Here is an 11,674-nt window from a genome sequence, read left to right as displayed (position 1 = left end):
GGAGAGGGGATGAGGATGGGGAGAAGGGCGGGGTGGCCGCACCCCCTTCAAACAGAGAAGGAACCCAGGGAGGAACCAGGTGCCACCTGGAGAAAGAAGAGCGGGAGGTTGGGGGTAGAGCATCAATTCGGGGCAAAAGCCCCCGCCTGCCTCTCCATAAGACAGAGGTGTGGCGACTTCCCTGGTGGCGCAGTGGTTAAGAATCCGCCTGCCAATGCAGGAGACACGGGTTCGATCCCTGGTCCGGGAAGACCCCACATGCCGCGGAGCAACTAAGCCCGTGCGCCACAACTACTGAGGCTGCGCTCTAGAGCCCACGCGGTGCAACTACTGAGCGTGCGTGTTGCAACTACTGAAGCCCGCGCGCCTAGAGCCTGTGCTCCGCAATAAGAGAAGCCACCGCAATGAGAAGCCCGCACGCCACAATGAAGAGTAGCCCCCGTTCACTGCAACTAGAGAAAGCACGGGTACAGCAATGAAGACCCAATGCAGCTAAAAAAAAAAAAAAAAAAAAAGACAGAGGTGTGGTTACCAGGGACTCCCAGGGGCAGAAAGAATGGTACCCAAGCTTATGACGCTGCACCAGAGGGATCCAGGCAGTTGGTGGTTTCTGAGTCCAGCAGGCGCTTTCAGAATGTGGGGATCAGAGCTCAGTCCTGGACATGTGGCTTGAGATCCCTGGAAGAAGAAAAGGGGGGAGAGACTGAAGGAAATAGAACGAAGGCAAACTGCCCCCCCCCACAAGCCTCCTGACCCTGAGAGGTATGAGCGAAGGGCTTTGGGGACTCTACCCCAAGCTGGAGGTGACCAACAATAGCGGGGAGAATCTCATCACAAGCAGCGTCTAAGATGAAATTTGGGAGAAGGCAATGGAGGAAGAGACTGGGTACTATGTTATGCTTGTTATACTCTTCTACGAAAAGCTTTAACAGATATGAAATGGCCAATGAGTTCATGAAAAGATGCTTAACATCACTAATCATTAGGGAGATGCAGATCAAAACTACCAGGAGAGGGAATTCCCTGGTGGTCCAGTGGTTAGGACTCCGGGCTTTCACTGCCGAGGGCGCAGGTTCAATCCCTGCTCAGGGAATTAAGATCCCACAAACTGCACGGCGTGGCCAAAAAAAACTACCAGGAGATACCACTTCACACCCATTAGGATGCCTATTGTAAAAAAGGAAACAAAACAGAAAAGAATAAGTGTTGGTGAAGAAGTGGAGAAAGCAGAACCCTTGTGCAAAGAGGGAATTTGACATGGTACAGCCGCTGAGAAAAACAGTGCGTGGACCTAGAAAAATGGTACAGATGAACTGGTGTGCAGGGCAGAAATAGAGACACAGATGTAGAGAACAAACGTATGGACACCAAGGGGGGAAAGTGGCGGGGTGGTGGTGGTGGTGTGATGAATTGGGAGATTGGGATTGACATGTATACACTCATATGTATAAAACAGATAACTAATAAGAACCTGCTGTTTAAAAAAATAAATAAAATAAAATTCAAAAATTAGAAAACAGTGTGTGGTTCCTCAAAAAACTAAACATAGAATTACCATTTGATCCACTAGTTCCACTTTGCAGTACATCCCCCAAAGAATTGAAAGTAGGGACTTGAACAGATATTTGGGCACCAGTGTTCCTGGAGCATTATTCACAATAGCTAAAAGGTGGTAACAACCAGTGTCCGTCAACAGATGAATGAATTTTTAAAACGTGGTCTAACCGGGACTTCCCTGGTGGGTAGGACTCTGCGCTCCCAATGCAGGGGACCCGGGTTCGATCCCTGGCAGGTAACTAGATCCCGCATGCATGCTGCAACTAAGAGCCCACATGCCACAACGAAGACCTGGTGCAGCCAAAATAAATAAATATTAAACAACAACACATGATCTATCCATACAACGGAATATTTTTCGGTCTAAAAAGGATAAAATTCTGACATATGTTATGACATGGATGAACCTCAGAGACACTGTGCTGAATAAAATCGGCCAGACATGAAAGGACACATATTGCATAGTTCCACTTATATGAGGTCCCTAGAATAGACAAATTCATTGAGACAGACAGTAGAATGGTGCTTTCCAGGGGCCAGATGGGGGAAGGAACAGGGAGTTGTTGTTTAATGGGTACAGAGTTTCAGTTCTGCAGGATGAAAAGAGTTCCAGAAATTGGTTGCACAACAATATGAATTTACTTAACCCTACTGAACTGTGCACTTAAAAATGTTTAAGATGGCAAAGTTGGTCGTCTCAGATGAGAAAGACCAACTTCCTAGGATAGGCAGTAGGACAGTGTGAGGACCCCACTGGGCCCATGGTCATGAATTGAAAGGAAAACCAGTTGAGCCAGTCACGGGATGTTCCTCTGGAATATTCAGCCTTTTCAGGGGCAGTTGAGAAGGGCAGGTGGAGAGGAGCCAGTTGGGTTTGCCTAAGGTGGGGGTTTGCCAGGTGGATGTAAGAGAGGAAGAGAGTGATGTGTTAGGATAGGCCAGCTGCTAAAACAAAGAGCCCTCAAATCACCCTGGCTAAATAGCACAAAGCTTTGCTTCTGGCTCACATAAAATCCTTTTTTGTTCTTGGTCAGGCGTCTCTCCTCCACACGGTCACTCTGGGATCCAGTTTCCCTCCTTCTTTCAATGCTGTTGTCTTCACTCTCAGCTCCCTAGGTCTGAGAGTGGGAAAGAAGGTGTGAGGAAGGCATATCAAATATTTAACCTCCTTGGCCCTGAAGGGACACGTTTGACCTCTGTGTGTGTCTTAGTCCATTCATGTGGTGGGCAGGCAGCCTTCCTTCCATGTGGAGATTCAGGGAACCAGGTACTTTCCAACGAGAGCCACTGCCTTGGCTTTCCTCCCTTGGAACCAGGGAAGCAGGAGGGCAAAGAGGCTCTCCCAGGAGGGAGAAGTGACCCACACAAGGAGTCACGTGGTCCTAGTCCATTGCAAGGGGGTGGGGGACCGGGAAATGTGGTCTTCCCGTGTTCCCAGGAAGGAGAAGGGCACCTGTGTAGAGGAAGTACTCATGGAGTCTCTGCCAGGAGGGGCAGGCGTGTTTATGAGGGCGTGGAATCTACACTGGGGGTGGGGAGAAGGGAAGGCTGGAGGGGAGAAAGTGGTAATTACAGCTTGCACGGAGGGTTAAAAAGGGTCAGAAATGGTAGCCAGGTAAGGTCCCAGTGGAGCGCCCTAAGCTCAGACGATAGGAGCTGGCGGACCCAAAGTAGGATGCTGGAAATGCGTTTCAGGACTGGGCTGTTTCTGGTGGTGAGGCAGTGCAGGGCCATGTGTACGGGTCAGTGCGGGTGGACGGGTGGATGAGAGGCCAGGAGACCAGGAGCACAGCATTCTTTCTCTTTTCACCCTCCAGCTGTGGGTCAGGCTCTGTTGGAAGCTCTTTGTAACTGTTCGCTCATTTAATCCTCTAACAACCATATGAGGCAGTGACTCAAATTGTTCCCACTACCTAGGGAACCCCAGCCCATTCATTCACGGCGCACCCACGATGCGCAGCCACTGAAGGGGGAAGATGGAAGAGGGGTCGGTAGACGCAGCGGCCAGCCCAGGAGAGGGTGAGGAGTCTCACGGCAGGAGGGCCAGGGCTGTGGGGCTTTGGGGGAGGGCTGCGCGGGTCCTTGGCCTCAGTCTGGAGGCCTGGCTTCCTGGGAGGATCTGCTGACCCATCGCTGCTACCAGGATCACTCGTGCCTTCGGGGAACCAGAACCTTTGTTCTGTCCCAAGTCTCGAGCTGCTCTCCGCCCAAGAGCCCTCCCCCGCACCCTCCCCCCGGCCAGGCTGGCGCCACAGCTTCGGGCGGTGCCTTGTTGTTATCGTGGTAATAAAAGCTCTAATTGCAAAAGCGGCTTCATCAAGCCTGTCGGCGGAAACCAGAAAAGGCTTTCGCTCTCCTAACCGAACACCGGAGCAGCTCCCACCGGGTCCCAAGCGCGGGGAAGGGGCTTGTAGAGCAGGGAGGCCCGGCGGTCCAGCTGGGACGCCCCCCTGAGACCCTGACGCAGAGGCACGTCTGGGGCGCCCCCAGCCGCCCCCCACCTGACCCTCGGCGCAGCGTGCTCTCACCCACAGCAGAGGGGCGCAGGAATCCCAACCGGCCGGATTCCTTTCCCCAGGAGCAACCCCTGGCCTTGGAATTTGGCCTGGCAGCTGGGCTGGGAGTGGTGGGTACGCCCACTGCTTCCCAGAACCCGGTGGATTCCAAAGCCATCTTCCCCCCTTCTTCATTCCCGTGTCCCCCTCCCTGACACCAACCGTCCCTCTGCCCTGTCAGATGGCCTCCTGAGAAGCTCTGGTACTGGCCAAGGTCACACAGAGGGTTGCCAGGGGGGCCTCACCTCTGGGAGGCTTCTTCAGGCCGGGGTGGGAGTTGGGGGCTGCCAGCTCCCTTGCTTCCAAGCTGGTCACTAAGGAGGGGGTTGGGGATGGAGCTCGGGGCATCCAGGCGAGGGTGTCTCCTCCGAGGAGGAAGGGGCCAGATCCTGAGCTTGGAGAATGCGGAGTGGGGATGGCCCGGCGCCAGCCATGGCATCCTGGGTAAGCAGAACCACTGCCTCGCTCCTGTGCCCCTGGGGCTCAGCTTATGCATCTGCTCATGGGGCCCTTGGGCCCTGCTGGCTTTTCTCCACAGAGAGGAGAGTCACCCCAAGGCCACCTGACACAAGTCCAGCCTGCAGGGCCCAGGGCTGACCAAGGAGAAAGTAGTCCAGTGGGGTGCAGTTCCTGAACCAAGGTTTCCCAACTGCTAGCCCAGGAGTCTGGTCCCCACAGTGTGACTTCCATCATAACAGGGATCTTTTAAAAACCGCATTTATTTATTTATTTTAAAATTTATTTATTTATTTATTTATTTTTGGCTGTGTTGGGTCTTCGTTGCTGCGCGCGGGCTTTCTCTAGTTGCGGCGAGTGGGGGGCTACTCTTCGTTGCGGTGCGCGGGCTTCTCATTACGGTGGCTTCTCTTGCTGCGGAGCATGGGCTCTAGGCGTGTGGGCTTCAGTAGTTGTGGCACGTGGGCTCAGTAGTTGTGGCTCTCGGGCTTAGTTGCTACGCGGCATGTGGGATCTTCCCAGACCAGGGCTCGAACCCGTGACCCCTGCCTTGGCAGGTGGATTCTTAACCACTGTGCCACCAGGGAAGCCCAAAACTGCCTTTATTGTGTTATAAAAAAGTAAGGCAGGGACTACCCTGGTGGCGCAGTGGTTAAGAATCCGCCTGCCAGTGCAGGAGACACAGGTTCGAGCCCTGGTCCGGGAGGATCCCACATGCTGCGGAGCAACTAAGCCCTTGTGCCGCAACTACTGAGCCTGCGCTCTAGAGCCCGTGAGCCACAACTACTGAGCCCACGAGCCACAACTACTGAAGCCCGCGCGCCTAGAACCCATGCTCCACAACAAGAGAAGCCACCGCAATGAGAAGCCCGCGCGCCGCAACAAAGAGTAGCCCCCGCTCACTGCAACTAGAGAAAGCTGGCACGCAGCAACGGAGACCCAATGCAACCAAAAATAAATGAATAAATAAATAAAATAAAAGTAAGGCATGTAGGGCACAAAACCACGGGACAGGTTTTCACCAAAATTGGAAGGTGACTTGGGAAGGCTCTGCTGTGGGGACACAGGAAGTGCACTCAGGGCTGCCCCGGGGATCACTGCAGGACAGTGATGGAGAGCCGTTATCAGGGTCTACCACTGGGGCCCCAGGAGGGCCTCCTGTGCCCTAGGGCCTCAGATTTAGATTTCTGGTGTCATTTCTAAATAAGGATAATCAGAGACATGGTCAGGCTTGAAAACGTTCTTCACACCGTACCACTTCAGTGCTCCAAAAACCATAATTATTTTTGATTAATCTTGCTATTAGCTTGTGAACAGTAAAATTATCTTGTATAGGACCCTTTGCATGTGTGTTAAAAGCATTGATTCGTTCAAATTCAATGTTTCAAATATGCCCCAGTTTTGATAATTATGTTGAGGTACCAGCATGCCTTGGAAATATTGCAGGTTGGGTTCCAGACCACCTCAATAAAGCGAGTATCGCAACAAAGCAAGTCACATGAAATTTTCGGTTTCCTAGTGCATATCAAAGTTATATTTACAGTATACTGTAGTCTATTAAGTGTGCAGTAGCATTACGTCTAAAAAAACAGTGTACACCCTGTCAACTGAAAAAAAGCGCAAAGCTTAAAAGTTGAAAATTACGTTTTATTGGGAGGACATTCTGACAGCTCGGAGGAATTGCTCCGAAGAGGTAAGGGAGGAACCAGGATATATAGGGATTTTTGCAACAAAAACCAGGTAGTCAGAACATTAAAGGATTACTGTTAAATAAAGAAAATCAGACATCTCGAGTTAATGAATTTAGCGCTTTTCTGTGTATGGGAAGATGCAAGAGTCTGGGCTCATTGAAGTAATTTCTTTGAAATGCACCTTAACTCTCTAGGGCCAGCATCCTATTCTTTCCCATCCTGAGTCCCCTGAGAGTGCACTGTTGAGTACAGCTGCAATGGCTGATGGTTTGACAGCCACAACATCCTTTGTTCACTAATATGGCAGGTGACATTCTTCGTCCACATACTTTTAAAAATACTTTATTGCCAAAAAATGCTAACCATCATCTGAGCCTTCTCTGAGCGGTAATCTTTTTGCAATATGTCAACTGAAAAAAATGCACAACCTAGGGGCTTCCCTGGTGGTGCAGTGGTTGAGAGTCCGCCTGCCAATGCAGGGGACACGGGTTCGAGCCCTGGTCTGGGAGGATCCCACATGCCGCGGAGCAACTGGGCCCGTGAGCCACAATTACTGAGCCTGCGCGTCTGGAGCCTGTGCTCCGCAACAAGAGAGGCCGCGATAGTGAGAGGCCCGTGCACCGCGATGAAGAGTGGCCCCCGCTCGCCACAACTGGAGAGGGCCCTCGCACAGAAACGAAGACCCAACACAGTCAAAAATTAATTAATTAATTAATTATTTTTAAAAAATGCACAACCTAAAAACTGAGTTATGTTTCACTTGGGGACCTTCCTGAGGACTACAGTCTGGGAAACAGCCTCTCAGATAGCTCTGAGGAAACATTCCAAAGAGGTAAGGAAGGAGCCGGGATATATAGGATTTTTTGTTGGAAAACAAACAAACAAACAAACTTATAGTCAAACATCAAAAGATTACTGCTAATCACGAAAACCAGACATCTCAAGTTAATGATTTTAGTGCTTTTCTCTGTGTGGGAAGATGCAAGAGTCTGGGCTTGTTGAAATTATTCCTTTGACAGGCATCTTAGCTATCTAAGGCCAGTATCGTGTTATTCTCCATCCTGAATTCCCCTCACGGTGCGATGCAGGGGGATGGCTGCAGTGGTTGATGGCTTGATGCCACAACATTTGTTTTTTACTGAAATAGCGGGCAATATTATTTGTCCACAAAAACATCAAAGATCACTGATCACAGATCACAGCGGCAAATATAATAATAATAAAAGTTTGAAATATTGCCAAAATTACCAAAACGTGACACAGATATGAAGTGAACAAATGCTGTTGGAAAAATGCTACCAATAGACTTGCTCCATGCAGGGTTGCCACAAACCTTCGATTTGGAAAAAATGTATCTGTGAGGAGCAATAAAACAAGTTATGCCTGCATTTCTTCATTTTTGAAAGTGCTAGGAGCCTCAAAGAATGGAAGAGTCCCCAGGCCCTGGTAGACTTCTGGGAGGTCCTGCATCGCTACAGTTCCTGCAGGCTTTGCTTCCCTCATGGTACTTGGGATGAGTTGCTGCAGGGCCACTCTTACTAACAACAGATGATGGCTGCTCTCTGCCAGTCTCTGGGAATCCAGAGAACAATCAGTAGAAGGGCACAGCTACCCTTTGTGTGGCCTTGACTTTGAGCCCAGCCCTCTCCCTGCTGGCTTCCGTGACTCCCCCCAACAAACCTGTAGGGTAGGAACAATTATCTCCATCTGGTATAGAGGGGTAGGTAACTTGTCCTAGGTCACACAGTTGGTGGAGGCAAAAGCTCCAAAGACAGGTTTTTACCTCTAATGCTATACTCAGGATACCTGCATATGGGGGATGGGGCGAGGGCCTGTCCCAACCACCGGACGCATGGGCATACAAGTCACCTGCTTTCATTAAACTCTCTGGGCCCTAGGTCCTACCTGTGGCCTTGAAGCATTGAGGCTAGGTGTACGGTAGAAGGATGCCTCTGAGAAAGGCTGAGACCTCTGGAAGCTGCTGGCCTGCCAAGTCTCTAGCTGACAGAGCTTCCTGGGCTGGGGCCAAACCCAGGCACTGAGTGAAGGGGCCCAGTTCCATGTCACACTGCTGGCAGGGCTGTAACCCAATCTTTTTTTTCTTAATTTATTTTTTTTATACAGCAGGTTCTTATTAGTTATCTATCTTAATTAATTTTTTAAAAAATTTATTTATTTATTTATTTTTGGCTGTGTTGGGTCTTTGTTTCTGTGCGAGGGCTTTCTCTAGTTGCGGCGAGCAGGGGCCACTCTTCATCGCGGTGCGCGGGCCTCTCGCTATCGCGGCCTCTCTTGTTGCAGAGCACAGGCTCCAGACGCGCAGGCTCAGTAGTTGTGGCTCACAGGCCCAGCTGCTCCGTGGCATGTGGGATCCTCCCAGACCAGGCCTCGAACCCGTGTCCCCTGCTTTGGCAGGTGGATTCTCAACCACTGCGCCACCAGGGAAGCCCTATTTTATACATATTAGTATATATATGTCAATCTCAATCTCCCAATTCACACCCCCCCCCCTTGGTGTCCATACGTTTGTTCTCTACATCTGTGTTTCTGTTTTGTAACCCAATCTTGAGCAGGTAGGATTTCAGTCCATTGATCTCTCTGCGCTCACATTAATATTTTAAGGCTCAGAGCTGAAGTTGGGGTGCTGGGTCTTGAGTGTAGCCTGGGAGGGGGTGGTGAGCACAGCCCAGACAGGGCTGTCCTTCTCCAGCCCTCTAGGGAACTCCCACTGTGCCAAGTGCCTAGGACTTTCTGGGTCAAAGGTGCTTTTGGTGCAGAAGGATGGGATTCTCCTACATTCAGAGGGTGGAGTCCTGGGTGGGTCCTGGGTCCTGTCCTTACCAGCTGCCTGCCTTGGACAAATGGTTTTACCTCCTGGTAAACCATTCTCACCTGAGAGATGAAGTGCTAATTACACTCACCACACTGCTGGCAGTGAAAGTTCAAAGATGCTGGATACAAGTAAGGGGCTTGCACAGGGCCCGCTCCTACCAAGTGCTTGACAAGTGGCCCCTCTCTTTTGAGAGGAGGTAGACTCACAAAGCCTTTCCTAGGAACAGGCCTTGCAGCTGGAGCTGGGGGCAGGGCTGGGGCCCCTGGGTGGATCCCGTTGTTCCTTGGGGCAGGCCCCTGGCCTGTGCAGTGGCCCTGGTGACTCCTCTGCCAGGTTCCTCAGGCCAGACCAGAGGAACCAGTCTGCAGGAATGCCAGAGACTGGACAGGGACCTCCTAATCTGCCCCCTCTAATCTGTCCAAGGCACATCACCCACACCGTGTGTCTGCTCTCAGAATTCAGCATCAAGGAGCTTTTGGAAAATTTTTTCCGATGTCCTAGAAGAAAAGATTTTACACTTGGAACACACTCTCTCCAGCACCAGTGGCTGCCACAGCAAATTCCTCTCCAAGCTCTGTCCACCTGTGCACAAATGATCACATTCTGGTCATCAGAATGTACATTCCAGTTTGCATTCTTTTCTTATACGACGTCGTCTTCCGAGGCTGAGTTGCTACAAGTGTGTGCATTATTCATTGCCGAATGCCAGCTGCTGGCCGAGAAGCCACGCCATGCAGCACGCTGCACGTAACAATACGGGGCGGGGGGGTTCCTGCTCGCCGCACACTTCCTGTACATCCTCTCGCTCATCCCTCACAACAACCCTGTGCCCTGTGGATTATAACCCCCATGTTACAGCTGAGGAAACTGAGGCTCAACCCAAAGTCATACAGTTAGGAAGTGCTGAGCCAGAACTTCATTTGTTCAGCAAATACTTCCGAGGGCCTACAAACCTCAGGGCCTGCTGGGCACTGTGATGAAGAACAAGATACTTAGGTGCCTGCTCTCCTGGAGGTTCCAGTCTGGTGCGGACACGGACAATACACAATAGAGCAACTAACAAGGGGGAGGGGGGAGGGAGAGGGGGGCGTGGGGTGGGCAGCGTTGCTCGTCCAGATTGGAGCAGGGGCCAGGCAGAGCTGCTTTCCTCACTGCCCAGTACTGCCAAGCCCTCTGGCTGGCACACTGAAGGCACTCGAGAAATGTGCGGAAAATGAACCCTGCTTACCAACTTCCCTCCTGTCTGATACACCAACATCTTTTATAGAGCAGTCCAGGGCGCTAGACAAACATTGAGGTTATTTCCAGCTTTCTTCAGTGAGAGACAACACGGTGATGGGCAGCTTTAGGCATAGGGCTTTTTGCTGCTGATGACTTCTTTTCTTGGGAGGAAGTCTTGAGAATAGGGTTGCTACCTCAAGGGTCATGGGCATATTTATCCTTCTGGATTTCTCCTTTGGGTGGTGATACGCCTGGCACTTCTCCTGAGCACCTACCGTGTGCTGTATACATCATCACAGATGACTCTGGAAAGTAGCTATTATTATGCCCCTTGCAGAGGTAAGCAGACTGAGGCTCCTGACTGCCCGGTAGAGATGCCTTCTCAACTAGCTCAAACACCCCTAATGTAAAACCTAATATTTTAGCATTACTATATGCCAAGCTTCCTCAGTCTCTGCTTCGGCGGTGTTGCGTGGAATTGACCACCCCGGTGCTAAGGGTGGGTCCTGACGGGCCAGGCCAAGGATGGGCCATTGAGAGCTAAGTCCAGGACTTTAGTTTGACTGTAGGAGAGGGAAGTTTTGTCCATATGGACATGGTGCTCTTCACACAAAGGAGCCAGGACACCTGCCTTGCTCCTCACCTTGGCCAAGGGACCTCACCTGAGTTGTTCAGCCTCTGCAGGACTCAGTCTTCATATCCATTTAATGGAAGCAGTAACAGATATAACTTTCCAACACTTTTAATGAGGCAATTTTTTATTCCCACAGGGAACTGCGATCCCACAAAGGGGTCTGTGGGTTCTAGTAGCCTAAACCGGGCTTGAAATGACAGAGGCTCAACCCCTACTTCCTGTGCCCCTTCCTCCTGGCCAGGTTTCTGGCGTTCCTCTGAGATTACCAGGCTGCTGTCACGGGACAGTGGGATAAAGGCCTGTCACCTGGGCAGGCCATAGACACAGCCCCACCATCTGAGGGCTGGTATTTTTAGACAAAGTCCTTGGCTCTCTTATCTAAATGGCCTGACTGTAGACCTTGATTTCTCAGCTTTTCCAACATCCAATGGGACTCCTCCTCCGCCCCCGCCTCATGCTGGATGGCTCCCAGCTCCCTCCAGTTCAATGTCCAGGCCCACCTCCACAGTTGCCTTGACAAAAGCCCCCTTTCATCATAATCCTTTTGTTCAATGAGCGCATTTTTCTGGGAGCAAGTTCAGCCAAGTGCACACTGCTAAAAAGAGATGTTTTCTTCCCGAAGACTGTGAAACCCCCACATAGAAGCCATTTCCTGCATGCCAGGCGCTGAATTTCCTAAGCAGCCAGGGAACCCTGTTGTCCCAGCTCATGCCCGGTAAAAACAGGA

At 51.0% G+C, this 11,674-nt stretch overlaps 1 long non-coding RNA gene across 1 annotated transcript; it reads right to left on the bottom strand.

Moving 5' to 3' along the window:
• Positions 1 to 535: 535 nt before the first annotated feature.
• LOC137771167 (uncharacterized) lies at positions 536 to 4,126 on the bottom strand. The gene is made up of 3 exons (XR_011075333.1): positions 4,086 to 4,126; positions 2,565 to 2,675; positions 536 to 678 (listed from the first exon to the last, which is right to left on the bottom strand). It is a non-coding gene; the product is annotated as an uncharacterized lncRNA (long non-coding RNA).
• Positions 4,127 to 11,674: the final 7,548 nt, after the last annotated feature.

This window comes from Eschrichtius robustus, chromosome 11 (assembly GCF_028021215.1).
Source record: "Eschrichtius robustus isolate mEscRob2 chromosome 11, mEscRob2.pri, whole genome shotgun sequence".
NCBI lineage: Eukaryota > Metazoa > Chordata > Mammalia > Artiodactyla > Eschrichtiidae > Eschrichtius > Eschrichtius robustus.
Note: the sequence above shows the minus strand (reverse complement) of the source record. Positions and strands in the feature narration are given on the sequence as shown.